The sequence below is a fragment of the Canis aureus genome, chromosome 3, assembly GCF_053574225.1.
Source record: "Canis aureus isolate CA01 chromosome 3, VMU_Caureus_v.1.0, whole genome shotgun sequence".
Classification (NCBI taxonomy): Eukaryota; Metazoa; Chordata; class Mammalia; order Carnivora; family Canidae; genus Canis; species Canis aureus.
In genome coordinates, this window is record NC_135613.1 from 32,121,113 (window position 1) to 32,137,539 (window position 16,427).

General features: G+C 56.7%; 1 protein-coding gene across 3 annotated transcripts in view; it reads left to right on the forward strand.

Moving 5' to 3' along the window:
- The first annotated feature begins 13,322 nt into the window (after nt 1-13,322).
- The window catches only part of GNB1 (G protein subunit beta 1), a 100,832-nt gene continuing 97,727 nt past the window's right edge, over nt 13,323-16,427 (forward strand). For 2 of the 3 annotated variants that reach the window (XM_077891607.1, XM_077891609.1), the window contains exon 1: nt 13,323-13,480. The gene's annotated coding sequence lies outside the window, so the exon portion shown is untranslated. The remainder of the gene's footprint in view (nt 13,481-16,427) is intronic. The other variant, XM_077891608.1, reaches the window with a different exon arrangement.

The following is a 16,427-nucleotide window of genomic DNA, read 5'->3' on the forward strand; positions in this document are numbered from 1 at the left end:
AAACAGATCCCTCTAATTTCTGTTCACAGGACACAAGGTTCTGAGCGGGATGCGGGACGGCTGGAGGGAGAGCAGAGAGGCTGAAGGGCAGGGGGGGCAGCGGGGGTAGGAGGCTGGCGGGCGGGCAGGGTTGCAGCGGGGAGGCAGCAGGTCCCGCACCCCTCATCACTCTGCACGCACGCTGGCTGTGGGGCGCCCCCAGTAATATCATCTCCAGCCAGCCTGGTCCAGGCATCGATCACTTATTGAGTCCCAAGGAAATCCCCACACCAGTCTGACCGCCTTCTCCAGCTGCTGAGATTGGATCATTTCAAATCCAGACGCGAGGAAACAGCCGAAGGAGTCGGAGGGGGGATTTCTGCCGCGGGATGGACGAGGGAGGGGCTGCGGGTGACCTGCCCTGAACCAGGGCGGCTGAAGAAGCGCAGGCTGTCCCAGAACAAACCCCTGCGGCCCCGGGCTCTTCCCTTGCAGCGCGAGACCCCCAGCCCACCGCCGGGCGGTGTCCGGAGGGGGCTTCTTCCGCTCCGGGCCCGCCCACCAGCCTCCGCCCCGCCCGGCGCTGCACAGGCCCCGCCCCGCACAGGCCCCGCCCCGTCACGTCACTCAGCACAGGCCCCGCCCCCGCTGCACAGGCCCCGCCCCTGCCCGTCACTCGCACAGGCCCCGGCCCGGGTCTCTGGCCCACCCTCGGCTCTGCCCGGAAGCGGCCCGCCGGCGGCCTCTCCACACACCGGCAGTAGGCGGCGCTCGTGGGCCGCGCGGAGCCGGCGGGGAGGGGGCGTCAGTTTTCCGCCGCGGGCGTTGGGGGCCTGGGGTCAGCAGTCCAGGGGTTGGAACTGGGCGGGGGTCGCCGTCTCGGCTACCGGTCTGTGCCGCCCTCCGACCCTCGTCTCAAAGCCCTGCCCTCGGAACCTGACTTTGGGACCCACTTTAGCCGGGAGAGAAACAAATATCGCTTTCGTTCATCTCAAGGCTGACGCAGGTGCGGGGAGGGGGCCTGGCGTCGACCCTGACCGTCCAGGCCGCCAGAGAAGCCCCGTGTCCCTGGATGGCCCTCGGCTCCTGGTCTTGGCATCTCAGGACGCTGACAGTTGCCTTGTGACCGCCCTAACTCCGGCTCACAGCTGCCCTTGCCCCTTGTGCCCTGCCCCCTGTGCTCCTGCTCCTGGGGGCTCTGAGGCTCTTCCTTCTCTCCTCCAGTCTGGTTTGCAGGGACCACACCAAAGACATTTTGTCCATAGCTAAGAGAGGTTTTAAAGGCATCCAGAGCCGCAGACCTCAGTAGGGGGTTCCAGTTGGCTCAGTAGCCCCAGGAGCAGGAGAAAGAAGGCTGGAGAACCGTCCTGCACAGAGGAGAAACAGGCTCAAGGTGAAGCCTCTCTGCCCTGCCTCTGCACTCAGCCTAGCCTAAGGGCGGGGCAGCGGGGGCTTGGGCACCATGACGCTAGCCTCAGTGTGCCCCAGGTGGTGCCCAATCCAGGGGTGACCCAAAGCCCCTCACCTGCACCCTCTTCAGTGGCTTCCTCTCCATGGTCTATCTCAGAGGTCTGGGCCCCAGGGGCTGCTGGAGGGGCAAAGACAGACAGGCCCTTAGAAGTTGGATCCAGCAGGGCTAAGCCTTCCCCTCCCCCACCCCAGGTACCCCAGAGCAGCTCCCAGTGTGAGCCTTAGGCAGATGCCCAGAGGAATATAGCCAGGCCCAACTGGTCCCAGACAGGCGTCACAGCGAGAGCTCCAGGGCCCCCAGCACCAGGCTGCCACACCTGCTGGTTTCCAAAACACCCAGCCTCCTCAGGAGGTGCAGCCCAGGGCCTGTGGGCCCTCAGAGCTCCTCCCAGCACCCCTACTGCCTGGGGTCCCAGCCTACCACTTCCTCCTCCAGCCTCTGAGACCACTGCCCTTGCACACTTTCCTTCTACAGCCCAGAGGCCCCTCTGCCCTACCCTGCCTCTGATTGCCCTTCCCAGGCATACCTTGCATCACCTCCCAGGTGGCAGGTGGGCTGGGCCTCAGGGACAGGATTCTTAATAAACAGCCCGCAGGCCCCAGGGACACCCTCCAGAGATGAGGCAGGCTTGCCCCTCCAGATAGAGCCCCGGATGGCCAGCAGCTGCAGGATGGAGACCCCAGGGGTGGGAGACTGGGGTGTGTGCAGCAGGGGCCCTGCAGTCCATGTGTCCTGGGGCACATGCAGTGGTGCCTGGCCTGAGGGTAAAGTGTCCACTTGACTGGGAGCAGAACCTAGTGACCAAGAGCAAGTGGGGGCAGAAGAGTGTGGGGACCTCTGCTTGCTTTTGCCACAGACACCCCCATAGCTCCCTGAGCACCCACCTTCACTTCAGAAGATACTTTGGGGGTTCTGGCTATTGGGGCAGCCTGTGGGTCCTTGTCAGGGCTCCTGAGGCAATCCTGTTGTCCTGACAGCCTGGTCTCACACATGAGCAGGAGAGCCACTGGTCTGAGGGAGGACCTGCAGGGGCAAGCAGGACAGCTAGGTCAACTGCCTCAGTCCCCGAGGTGGAGAAGGGACAGAGGAGTGGGTCCTCCCCCTGCAGGATGAACCATGCGAAGGGACCCCAGCAGGATCAGGTGCAGAGGGCCCTCGGGGATACAGCCCTCCCCACCTCCCAACGTCCCCCCGCCATGCTGCCCACAGCTCATTTACTCAGGGCCTGCTCCGTGTTCTGCCCTGGGCAAGGAGGGGTGTCTGCTCCCCCACACAGCCAGAACCGCAAGAACCAGTAAATAGGAACGTGCTACCTAGAAGTGGAAGAGGGCAGTGGGGTGGGGGGGTGGGGGGGGTGGGGTAGGGTGCTGCACTGGGGGCTTATTGGGGATAGCACTGGACCATAGGCAAGGTGACAGGAATAGTTGACCTCCCCTTCCTCCTGAAGGGTGACTAGACCTGGCCCCCAGGGCCTCCCTTCCTGGTCCTGCCTCCTGGCTGTGTTCACACAGGCCTCCTTGCCAGGCCGATTCTGGGACCCTGCAGCTCCCTGACTCCCTTCCTGGGACCCCATCCCATGCTGCCCCCCCTTCCCTGACCATATCACCCTCTTGTCTGCAAAGTCCCTGCCTCTCTCTGGGGTTCTCTTCCTTCTCACTCTTCTCCCCTTGGGAGGGGGACATCCTTGGCAGCACACACTCCCCCATGGCCCTTGGCTGTGGCTCTCCATGTTCAGCACACACCCACTTCTCTGCCCAACATCTACAAGCATCTCAGACCCGAAAGATCCAAGACACAGCGTGCTCTCCCTGTGCCATCAAACTATCTGCTCCAGCTGCCCCCTCCACCCTCCCAGCTCACCAGCTGTTCAGACAGATACCCTGGGGTCCTCCCCCCACTTATCCCATGCCCTCAGTCTGGAACCACCACAGCCTCCCCGTTCCAGAATATGTGGCCCTGTACAGCCCACTGTGCTACCCTCCACACTGCTCACTCCACCCCGAGGCAGCCAGAGGGGGTCCTGCCCTTGCTCAGACCCCCAGTGGTTCCTATCACCATCCAACAGGACTTGTCCTCCTCACTGCCACAGGCCCTAAGGGAGCTGACCACCTCTGAATGGCAGAGACTAAGACACCCCCCACAGCCTTCTGCTCTCTGAGTTCATCTTTTTTTAAGAAGTAGCTGATGAACACCAATGGCCCTTTTTATTTTTTCTGCAAAAGAAAAGGAATGGTAAGGAACTCAAAACAGTCAGCCGAAACAATCTTGAAAAGGAAGAACAGGGTTGGAGAGTCAGAGGACTCACACTTCCCAATTTAAAACTTATACAAGGGTGCCTGGCTGGCTTAGTGGGTAGACCATGTGACTTTTTTTTTAAGCTTTTATGTGTTCATGAGAGACACAGAGAGAGAGAGACATAGACAGAGGGAGAAGCAGGCTCTCCTCAGGGAGCCCAAAGTGAGACTCAGTCCCGGAACTCCAGGATCACGCTGCTGGAGCTCAACCGCTGAGCTATCCAGGCGTCCCAATAAAATCTTAAAAAAAAAGAAAAGAAAAGAAAAAAGAAAAAAAAGAAAAGAAAAGAAAAGAAAGTTAGCTTCAGACGGATCAGAGACCTAAATGTAGGAGTTAAAACTATAAAACTCTTAGGAATAAACACAGGAGTAAATCTTCATAACCATAGATTTGAGAACAGTTTCTTAGATGTGACACCAAAAACACAATAACCAACAAACAAAAAACAAAAAAGAAATAAAGTGGATTTTTTCAAAATTAAAAACTTTTGTGCATCAAACAACACCATCAGAGCGAAAAAACAACAGAACCAGAGGAAATGTTTGCAAATCACATATCTGATAAAGGTCTAGTGTCTAGAATATACAAAGAGCGCTTACAACTCAACCACAATAAAAAACAAGTTTAAAAAAAGGCAAAGATCTGGAACAGATCTCCCTCCAAGAAGATATACACATCCCCAATAACCACACAAGAGATGACCAACATCCCCAGTCACTAGGGAAATGCAAATCAAACCACAAGGAGCTACCACTTCACACTTCCTAGGATGGTTAGAATCAAAAGGGCAGATAATGGGATGCCTGGGTGGCTCAGTAGTTGAGTGTCTGCCTCTGACTCGTGATCCCAGGATCCGGGATTGAGTCCCTCATCCAGCTCCTTGCAGGGGCGGTGGGAAGGGGGGGTGCTACTTCTCCCCCCTGTGTCTCTGCCTCTGTGTGTCTCTCATGAATAAAAAAAAAAAAGGGATCCCTGGGTGGCGCAGCGGTTTGGCGCCTGCCTTTGGCCCAGGGCGCGATCCTGGAGACCCGGGATCGAATCCCACGTCGGGCTCCCGGTGCACGGAGCCTGCTTCTCCCTCTGCCTGTGTCTCTGAGCCTCTCTCTCTCTCTCTGTGACTATCATGAATAAATAAATAAAATCTTTAAAAAAAAAAAAAGGCAGATAGTAACAGGTATTGGCAAGGCTGTGGAGCATTGGAAACCCTTGTGTGTTGCTAGCTAGGAATGTAAAAATAGATGAGCTGCTGTGGGGAATAGTTTGGTGGCTCCTCAGAGTGGACACAGAGCTATGAGACCCTATAGTTCTACTACTAGATAAATACAAAAGGACAAAAAAAAAACAAAACTGAAAACAGGTGTTCAAACAAAAACTTGTACATTAACCATCGTAGCAGCTCTGATCACAACGGCCAAAAGATGGCAATAGCCCAAATATCCAGCAACAGGAGAATGGATAAAGTATGGTGTATCCATGCATGGAATCATCCAGCCACAGGAAGGAGTGAAGCATTGGCCCCTGCTATACTGTGGATAACCCTTGAGAGGAGCCAGACACAAAAGGTCTCCTGTTATATGATTCTGCTCATATGAAGCATTTAGAATAGACCCATCCATGGAAACAGAGCAGATCAGTGGTTGCCAGGGGCTGAGAGCATGGAATGGGACGTGACTGCTTAGTGGGCAGGGAGTTTCCTTCTGGACTGATGGAAATGTTCTGGAAGGAGACACAGGGGATGGTTGCACAATAATGTGAATGTACTAAATGCCAATCAACTGTACACTTCAAAAGGATCTAAACGGGGGTGCTCAGTCAGTCGGTGAAACATCTCCCTTCAGCTCAGGTCATGATCTGGGGTCCCGGGATCGAGCCCATGCATTGGGCTCCCTGCTCATTGAGGAGTCTGCTTCTCTCTCTCCCTCTCCCTCTGCCACTCCCCCTGCTCGTGCTCTCTCTGTCAAAATCTTTTTACGACTTTATTAATGAGAGACAGAGAGGCAGAGACACAGGCAGAGGGAGAAGCAGGCTCCATGCAGGGAGTCCGACGTGGGACTCAATCCTGGGACTCCAGGATCACACCCTGGGCCAAAGGCAGACACTAAACCACTGAGCCATCCAGGGATTCCCTACAATCTTTTTTCAAAAAGGGTCTAGGGCAGCCTGGGTGGCTCAGCGGTTTAGTGCTGCCATCAGCCCAGGGCGTGATCCTGAAGACCGGGGATCATATCCCATGTCGGGCTCCCTGCATGGGCCTGCTTCTCCCTCTGCCTGTGTGTGTGTGTGTGTGTGTGTGTGTGTCTCATGAATAAATAAAATCTTGAAAAAAAAAGGGGATCTGAATGATAAATTTTATGTGATGTGTATTTTACTGTGATTTAAAACAAAAATCTAAACAAAAACAAAAACAAAAACAAAAAAAACAAAAAAACAAAAATCTACTGTGGCAGAACCCTATGTAGGGGGGTTCTAGAGGGGCCTCTCCCTCTGGTGAGGGGAATTTGGGGCCCCTTGTGGGCAGGAAGATCTTCATGGAGACCTGATGCCCTGAGCTGAGCTGGGGTGGGAACACTGGTATTTGGGCCATGATGGTGCGTCCCTGCCCCCTCCCGGGACAGGCAGCATGGAGGGGTCTTTTTGTCAGAGAGGACAGTCCTTCCAAGTCTGTGCCAGAGAAGAGAACAATGACCAGGATACAGGCCCAGAGGATAGGGCAATTCTCATCAGGCACCCCAGGGTCAGGATGTGCCACTGTGTCAAAACCCAGGTGGCACGGATGCTAGATGTGACCTAGCAGTTTGCAAATAATGTGGCACATAGTGTGGCATCATTCAGTACATAATGCAGCATGGCACAACATGGCACGTCGTGTGAGGGCCAGCTCTGGGCCTGTGTGGCTTGAGCATCCACACCCCTTCCCCACTCTGTGCCCCTGGTCCTCACTTCAGCTGTTCTGCTTCTCCAGCTCCAGGAAGGCTGCTCAAGTTCTGCCCGCCTGCTGGAAATGGCCTCTGGTGGCATCTTCCTATCAGATGACCTCAATTTAGGCTCCTGGGGGTGACAGGGACAGGGCAGTTGGAGGGCACGTGGCTCAGGCCCTGGGTCCATCTTTGGGCTGCCTCTTCCCTGGCAGGGCCTGACAGGGCAGGGGGCTCAGGAAGGCTAAGCAGGCACCCCAGACGCAGGCCCACTCATCCTCCTCCTGTGGTGCCACTGATGCAAGCTGTTTACCTGGCAGGTGCTGGTGGAGGTAAGTCCCAGTCTGTGGGGAGATGAACCCCCAGAACAGCCAGACGGCCCATCCCTGAGGCAGGGACCAGGACAGGTGTAGCATTCTCCTGAGCAAGTTGCTGTGATCCCCACACCACCCACCCCCTATGGTCCCTGCTCATCGCGTCTGCAGCAGAACGTCAGCAGGTAGGTGGTGTGCAGGTTGCCCTCACTCAGGGTGGGGAGCGTTGGAGTGTCAGGCCTGGGCTCAGGCTGGGGTGTGGGCAGAAGCCTCTGCCTGCATGGGTCCACAGCCCCCCAAGCCAGTGTGGCCTACCCATGCTAGGTTGAACACTGGAGCTGTGTCCCCACTTCCTGGCCTCAAAGACACCCCCAAGCATCCTCAGGCCCATTCGTGGCAGCTCAGGAGAGGTGGGGGGCACTGTGGGCAGCCGCACTCCAGAGTCAGGTGGGTGACTGTCCTGCTCTGGGCAGGCAGCTGGGGGAACAACTGTGGCCTCCTTGCCAAGGGAGCCACGCAGGCCAGAATTGGAAATGGGGCTGGGATGGGAGTGAGCAGTTACTGCTCCATGGGACAGCTTTGACCACCCCCCCTGCCCCGGTGGACGGTGGACGCCAGAGACTGCTGTGGGGTTGGAGGCGGAGCAGCCAGGGAGGCTAGGCTCCAGTTTCAGGCTGGAGCAGGCCAGAGGCTGGGGCAGATGGGCCTCCGCCAGGAGGAGCAGGGATCCGGGGCGTCTGTGGGCCTTGAACCAACAACCAACAGAGTTTTCTAAGCACTGCAGCTGCCAAGCTTGAGATCATGAATAGACCAGCCTCCTTGGCCACAGTTTGGCTCTTAGGTGGAGAGAGTAAAGGAGGCAGCAGACCTGGGGAAGCAGACAGGAAGGGGCCCTGAGAGCATCCTGGACACCTGGATCCAGGCATACCTTAAGTCCAGCTGTCTGCACAGAGACTCATACCCCGAGTGAGCCAGTTGTGCCTTTTCACATAAGCTAGTTTAAGCTTCTGCGACTTGCTAGCATGTGCGCATCTTGTGCACACCTATGGGCACACACATTTCTGGGGTGTAGGTGGGGAATACCACTCTCCTCAATAATGATTGCATTTTTCTCCATTAGAGAGGTTTGTATTTTCTTTTCTTTTTCTTTTTTTTTTTTTATTTTATTTATGATAGTCACACAGAGAGAGAGAGAGAGAGAGGCAGAGACACAGGCAGAGGGAGAAGCAGGCTCCATGCACCGGGAGCCCGACGTGGGATTCGATCCCGGGTCTCCAGGATCAAGCCCGATGTGGGATTCGATCCCGGGTCTCCAGGATCGCGCCCTGGGACAAAGGCAGGCGCTAAACCGCTGCGCCACCCAGGGATCCCAGGTTTGTATTTTCAACCAAGGTTGTCTCACTCCACAAATGATGATATGGAAAGCCTCTACTTGGGCTTGTCTGTGCACCCAGCATCAGAGCCATCAGATGGAGCCAGGCTTTCCAGCTCTACTTCTGTGGCCCTTCCCCCGCCATCTGCCTTGTAACCAGATGTGCCCCCCACAGAGAACCTGGCACAGGAGGCTGGGCTCTCTCAAGTTAGGAGTGTCCTGGGAAGGCAGCTCCACTATTTGCTGGAGCTCAGCCCTGCCCCCACTGTCCCAATGCACTGGGGAGGGCTCCTTCGGGGAGTGGCAGGAAGGCCTCCTGGACCTGTGTCTGCTCCAAATCTCAGGGAAGACATGCCCTGCATTTGCTGCCCCCTCACTTGTTACTTTCTTTCTTTATTTTATTTTATTTTATTATTTTTTTCATTTGTTACTTTCTGATTCTCCCTCAAGTTTTGCTGGCCCCCATGAGGGAATGTCTGCTTTGTGACCAAAAGTAGGTGACCAGGAGGATCATGGACCTGGAGGTCAGGTCACGAGATGCACAGGACAGGCCTGGGAGAGAGAGGGGCTGCTTCTGCTGCATAGGGTGAGGGTCCAGGGCTCCTTCACAGTCTGATGGCAGCATCCTCCCCAAGGCCACAAGGCACACTGTGCCTGCCATCTCAGGCCTCGACTTTCCTGGTCTCTGAGCTGCGTACTCCTCCAAGCCCTGCACCCCAATGCCGGCCACTCCATGGCTCTGCTCCAACTGTCACCTTTTCGCCAGTCATCCAGCTCTCCCCTTGTCCCTTCCAGTATACCTGCCTGCATCAGGGTGGACCTGGGCCTTCCTGGCACCCAGTGGACACTTGGGAAGTGTCTGCTGAGAGAAGCCAGGAGGGGCCAGTTTCCTCACTTTCCTGACCCCGTTCTGTCACCAGACCCTGCCTCTGGCAGCCTGCAGAACTAATTAGCGCTTCTTCTGGATTACCTACATTCTGCACCCTCATCCTCCCTTCCTTGTCCCAGTCCTGTCCTCTGGGGCAGGGGCCAGGGTGAAGCTAGGCTCACCTAGTAGAAGTGAAGGCAAGATGGCTACGATGTAGAGGAACAGAGAGTGCTCTGCTGGAAAGGAGCTGCCCCTACGGCTCCGACACCCTTTAAAGCCGGGCTTGGAGTGTAGCCCCTGGGCTCGGGTCCTGGTCACGTGCACAAATTGTTTGAATAATTCAGATTTAAAAAGACCTACTTTCCGGTCAGACCATTTCCTGCTAGAGAGCAGATGGAGGGGGGGCATCTGAATAATGCATTTGCACACCCTAGGTTTTTAGTGCAGGCTGGGCATTGAGCCAGGCACCAGGGCAACTGCTTTCAGCCTCAGGCCCTGCTCAGCCTTGCAGCCACCTGGCTGGCCTGGCCTTCAGCTGGTTGTGGCTCACAGGGTGCGGCTTGGACTCAGGACTTCAGGCTGATTTCTAAGCCACTTATCTAGAGGAGGGAGTGTCTACAGGAAATCAGGAGAAGCCTAAGTTCCCTGCCAGCTGGGCACAAATTCTCCTTGCTGTGGCAGCAGGTCCACCATGGGCCCTGGTTTATACCCCACTGAGGAGGGCGCTGGGCAGCAGATGAGGCCCAAACTTCAGGAGGCCTGAGCAAGAGGTGGTGGGAAGGGGAGGGGAGGGAGGGCAGGCTTTCCGGAGTGAGCCCTTCATACTCTTGAGGTCCAAAGTTCTCTGGCTGGAAGCTAGAAGTTCTTGTGGGCTCTTGAGAGCTGCCAGGGCACGTGTCCCCAGGGCTAGAGGGCCCTGCTACTTGGGGACTGGCCTAGGAGTAGAGAAAAGAGCGCTGGGAACCTGTGGTTTCTACGCATAGAAGGGGGTGAGGCCCCAGGCTGTGGAGGGATCTGGAAATATGAACCCAGGGCTCTCGCCTCCTCTCCTCCTGCCTTCCCCTGGACTTTGCCCTCACACTCTTCTCCATAAATATGTAAATGAGGGTTTCTGGCCTGGGCTACAGGACAAGTTCCAGGGAAAGCACTGCCCTACCCCTCAGATCTACAGATTAGCTTGGGGCTCCAGGTGTATACTCACAACCTCACCTGGCCTATGCAGGCTCTAGCCTGGTGTTCTCATTTGCAGCCTTGCTCTGTGGCCTTGGTGTAACTGGGGATGGGCCCAATCAGGCCTACAGTGGTCTGTGGGACAGGGGAGTCCTGGACCAGCCCTGCTAGCACCCTAGCTGCCCAGTCAGGCCTGCGGCATGGTGACCACCATGGCCCTTGGGCAGGTGTGAAGGGATTCAGGCTGGTGGAGTAGGGATTCCGAGGATCCTCTGGGCTTCCTCTCATCCCCATGGGAGTACTGTGGTCTCCACAGAGACCACTCACCCCCATTTCCTTCTGCTCTGCTGCTGGCCCTGCCCTGCCTCATTCCCCCTCCTCCTCCTTTCCTGTCTCATTTTCCTTGTCTCCCTCATTTTCCCTTTTCTAAGTCCTGGACCTAAGTAGTCACTGAAGGCTGGCATCAGACCTGCCGGATTCAGAGGGATGTCTCTGGCCAGAGTCTTCGGCCTTGGTCCATCGCTTCTGTGACCCACCTGCCAGTGCTCAGGACACTCATCTTTCCAACTTTGCATCATCCACCTCTCCTCTGGAGCAGTGGGCAGCACTGCAGAGTCCCTAGAGCTGCCAGCCTTGTCCTGGACATAGTGACCTTTTGATGCCGACGCTCCCTACTGCCACTGGTCCTCATGCTGAGTCTTGTCCCTCTCATTCAGAACACAGAGCATCACTCACAGCCCTTCCACCCATCTCATAAGCTTTCCCTGAGGACCCACTGTGTGCCTCATAGCCCATTTGGTGGGCAGGGGAGTCAAAGTACCGTCTTTGTCAGGGTAATGGGCAAGGAGCAGAGTAGCACAAATTAATCCGTGTGAGGTCTCAGGAATGAGAGCTACTGAGAAATGTTACAAGGCACTGGAGGACAAAGGGGCAGAGATCCCACTGAAACCTCTCTGTAGAGGTGCCTAGAGGTTATGGTGGGGATCCTCCTGGGACGATGGAGCCACAAGGGCTGAGTGTGGATGGGATTGGTGATCTGTGTGTTTAAGGAGCAGAGAGGAGCCAGAATGCTGAACAGCGAGGAGGACAGAGGAACCTGGACATTGTGGGAGGGACAATGGAAACTGTCATGTCCACTGAGCAAGGCAGATGTCCCTGCTGAGGTGGGGACTGTGGTGGGCCAGCGGAGGTCAGAGTCCATGTGGGGTGGCAGCAATCAATCATAGGGGAGATTGATTACTTGGCAGGGGGTACTTCGTGTGCGTGAGTGTATATATACACATATGCTCATACGTACACATGTGCCTTAGCTCTGTATGCTGAAGCAATGGCATTCCAATAGCAGTGAGCACACCTGGAGCCCTGATCCTGGTTTTTATTTTTTTTTTAAGATTTTATTTATTTATTCATGAGAAGGAGAGAGAGAGAGAGAGGCAGAGACCTAGGCAGAGGGAGAAGCAGACTCCATGCAGGGACCCTGACGTGGGACTCGAGCCCTGGTCTCCAGGATCAGGCCCTGGGCCGAAGGCAGCACTAAACCGCTGAGCCACCTGGGCTGCCCTGATCCTGGTTTTGAAACACCATTCCCTGCTAAAAGGACCCAGAGATCCTTGCAGAAATGGCTGAGTTCAGGGCTGAGCAGGGAGGGTATACATTGAACCTGGAGCATTCTTTTTTTTTTTTTTTAACCTGGAGCATTCTGTACAAGGATGTGAGGGTGGGCTCCAGGAACGATAGGGACATGCTTGCATGCTTGGTAGGAAAGTCCCAGAGAGTGGGAGGGGGAGAGGTGGGGAACACAGCCCACCTGGGTGGGAAGTGATGGGCTCCAGGCTGGAAGGATACACATCTCTGAAGGAGAAGGGTCCTGGATCTACCTTGGGGTGAGGAGGGTCAAGGGCTGCAGGATCCAAAGGGATGGAGACCATGGGTGATTAGTTGTTGGAACTGGGGAGCCAGGGATCTGCTGGTGGTGGTGGACCAGGGATTGTTCCACTGATATTCCTGGGGGTATCACTGGCTGTGCATATATGACCGACGCTCACCTTTCTGCTCCCACTTGAGGGGCTTCAATTCTCAGCGGCCTTCCCAGAGGCTGACACTGTTTTCCGTAGTCACACCTCCCTGCCCAGGCGGCCATTCCCACCAGGAGCTTCTTAGGTTTGACCTCCTGAGACCACACTGCCTGCACCTGCCCAGGCTCACAAGAGCCCCACCGGCATCTCCGAGGGCTGGCCCTGTCCACCCCCCCACCCCGCCCGGTTGGCGGGGTCCACTTGGCGGGCAGGCAGAAGCTGCCTCCGTGGTGTTGGACCCCGTCTGGGATCTGGTCAGCTCGGTTGCACCCTTACGCCTGGGGGCCGGCCTGAGTTGGGAATGTGCACGTGCGGGTAGCCGTGCAGAACGCAGATGTGGGTGCTGAATGCACGGTGCAGGGTGCAGATGTAGGGTGCCGAATGCACGGTGCAGAGTGCCAGGTGCGAGTACATTGCATGTGCGCGAGATGCGGGTGCAGGGCCGGGAGAGTTTCAGCTGTGATCCTGCGGCCTGTACCCACGTCCCCTTGGCTGGAAAGCTGAGCAGGACTGCAGTGGGAAGGCCCGAGGTAGCACAGAGCCTCGCTCTCTGCCCCTGGGGCCCCGGGAAGGGGCGGCCCCTGCCTGAGGGCCTCCGCGAGCGGGTTCCCCGAGGGCGGGCGCGGCCCCTTTAAGCGGCTCGCACACGCTACTGGGGTCGGCGCAGAGAGGAAGAGCGCGGACGTGCGCGCGCCGGGGCCGCGGCCCGGCCTGCGTGCGCGCGCGGTGTGCGCGGTGACGCGGCGTGGGGTTTCCCGAGGCTGCGGGCAGGGGCCGCCGCGCCCATCCCGATGGCTGGAGGCGTCTGAGGGGCGGACGGAGGCGGCGGCGGAGCGGGAGCGGGAGCGGGAGCGGGAGCGGGCGCGGGAGTGGAGCAGCCGCCGCGGGACCGGAGCGAGCTTCGCCGGCGCACCTGCCCGCAGCGCCCGCGGAGCGGCCCGAGCGCTTCCACCTCCAGAGCGGCGGCCGAGGCGGCTGAGGCGGCGGGGCGCGGGCGCGTCAGGCGGGACAAGGCACCGAGGTGAGCGCGGTGGCCCCGGCCCGTCCCCGCGACCCGGGCCCGGGCCCCTCCCCCGCAGTTGCCCGCCCGGGCCGCCCCGCCCCCACCCTCCCCGCCCCCACCCCGCGGCCGGGCCGAGCGTCTTCCTGCCCCGCCCGGGTGGGGTCGCGGGCCGGGAGCGGGCGGGGGCCCTGCGGGCTTTGGCTGGGGTCGGGGGCGGGAGCTCGGGCTCCGGCGCAAGGGTCGGGGGGACCGGGGGCTGGGGTCCCGGGTGTGGGTCTGTGGGTCCGAGTTCTGGGGTCTGGGTCCCAGGCCCGCGGTCCCGGGTGCTGGGTCCGGGGGTCCGGGCCCCGAGAGTCGAGGGCCGGGGTCTCTGGGCGGCCGGGCCGGGGCCGCGAGAACAAAGGGAGCGGCGGGCTCGTGCGGTGGGCTGAAGGCTCGCCCTTGGCCTCGGAGGGACGCGGTGCTTTCCACACAGCTCCTCTGGGGACTTTGAAGTTAGTGCTTGGTGGCCACGGGGCGAAGGAAGGGCCCGTGAAATGAGGAAGCTGAGGCGCGGCCGCCGCCGGCCACTCGGGGTGGACTTGAGGCGGACAAAGAGCGGCGCGGGGAGGGCCGAGCGGGGATGGTCGGCTGTGGGGTTGTAGCAAGAAGTGGGAGGCGGCCCCGCGGTCAGCCCGCTGCGGTCCCCCCTCGCCCGGTGCGGCGCCGGCGGGGCGGGGGGCGGGGGCCCTGGCTGGGGTCCCCGGGGTCCCCGTGCCGAATGAATGGCCGGGGCCAGGCCCGCTACAAGATGGCGCGTCGCCGCCGCTGCCATTGTCAGCCGCCGCGCGCGCCCGGCCTCCTGCGCCCCGATTGTGTTCGGGCCCAGTTAACATTATGGAGCAGGACCGGGCGGGGCGGGGGGGAGGAAGTGACCCCGGTCTGCGGGTCCCCCTCGGCCCGGCGAGCGCCTGCTGGCCGCCCCGGCGGTGGGGGTGGGGGCGGGGTGGGGGAGGAGCGGGGCCGACCCTTCCGCCCGGGTGGTGGCCGCGCTTGGACTCGGGGGACCCCCCCTCTCCCCCCGTATGCTTCTTGGAGGAGGTGTTTTATTGAGACGTGCCTCAAGTCCTTTATATTACACAGCGCACGAAGTGGTATCAGCTGTATCTGCTCAATTCTTCTATGGAAGCTCCTCAGTTGGGATGGTGAGATCCATTTACTGGAGAAAACCAGCATGTGTGAATCTTTATGTTGGGAAGGAAGCTGCTGGGCAGCGATAGCTACGAATACTGAATTATACGTCAGGGATGTAGACTCCTGCATCTGTGGTTTTAGTTGGGGGACTTCTTTTTTGTATATTTTCATTCTACTTCCATCTGATTGCCGTGATCTCGGTATTTGATGGCTGAAGCAGCTGCTTATTAAATTATGAACTAAGAAAATGTGTACGTTGTTATGATTAGCAAATAAATGGAAGCATTAGCTTTGTAAAAAAAAGTTCTTTCAACTCTAGATACTGGTAAGGTCTTTAGAGAGTTCTTATCAATGAGAATTTTACATGAATTTTTTTGTTCTCAAATTTGAAGGTTTACTTTAGTCTTTTTTGGGAGTAGAGGGGTTCTTTATTTGAAAGTAAGGTTTTAGTTCGAATTCTGTTAAGATAGGGTCTATTCTAGATTCTTCCGGAAGGTATGTATTGCAACAAGAAAGTGAATAGGCAGTTCCTTTTTTGCTTCCTTACTAATATTGGGTGTGTGGGTGGGGACAGAGTTGGTGCCACCAACATGGAAACAGGTCTGAGAACTCTGCACAGCACAACTGGATGGTAGCTTTTGGCTCCGTCTAACTTTCTAACAACTAGAACTGTCTAGAAATGGAAAGCAACTGGAATGGTTGGTTAGAGGCCAATCTGCCAGACCTTGTAGGGTGTGTAGATGGGATCTCCCCCACCTTGAGGCTGGACTTCGGGGCCTCTGTCCAGCTGGAGACTCCAGGCTTACCTGTGTTTGGATTCATGGGTATTGTAAGTGCTACAAGTTTTTCTTAGCAGTGAAAATTTAGGAAAGCAAAGTAAAGTTTTGCGATTTTTTGCCTGTGGCTTATTCCCCTTTCTGGGGGGGGGGGGGGGGGAGGACCAGTGTTGGGGCTACATTTCTTCTTCTGTTGGAATGATTCCAGAGTTTGCATGTCCAACTATGCAGTTCTGACTCAGAACTGATACTCTCTCAAATACCTCTTGGACAAAAATTACTCCTGCAGTATGATACTGGAGTTTACCAAGGGGCTGTATATGTATCCTCACATAAGTACTCAGCTGTCTAATGTCCCTTGAAGGACATTAATGATACCTTAATAAAGATTTATCTTTGTTTAATATTTTGAGTTCTGTTTTGAGAGGAGTTGAAGTAAGTTTCCTCAGATATAATTTTCATCAGAGAACAGGTTTAGAAGACTGTTAAAAGACTGCATAGTAATGTACTGTCTTTTTTGTTTTTTAATGGTTATATTTATTTGAGTGAGAGCACTAGTGGGGGAAGAAAGAGAGGGACAAGTAATCTCCCTGCTGAGTATGGGGGAGGGGGGAGCAGGACCCTGAGATCCTGACCCCAGCCAAAGTCAGACACTTGACTGAGCCACCTAGGTGCCCTGATACTCCCCCCCTCCTTTTTTTTTTTTTTTTTTTAAAGATTTTATTTATTTATTCATGATAGACATAGAGAGGTAGAGAAACAGGCAGAGGGAGGCTCCATGCCAGGAGCCCGACGTGGGACTTGATCCCAGGACTCCAGGATCGCGCCCCGGGCGAAAGGCAGGTGCTAAACTGCTGAGCCACCCAGGGATTCCCCCAATACTCCCTTTTTTTAAGAGTAAAACTTAAAAGTTATTTTCAGATTTTTTTCATGTCTAGTGACTTTGATTGTAAAGCTTAAATCACCTTGGTAGACTTAAGAGTGACAGCCTGAGAATGGTACTGATTTTATAAGGC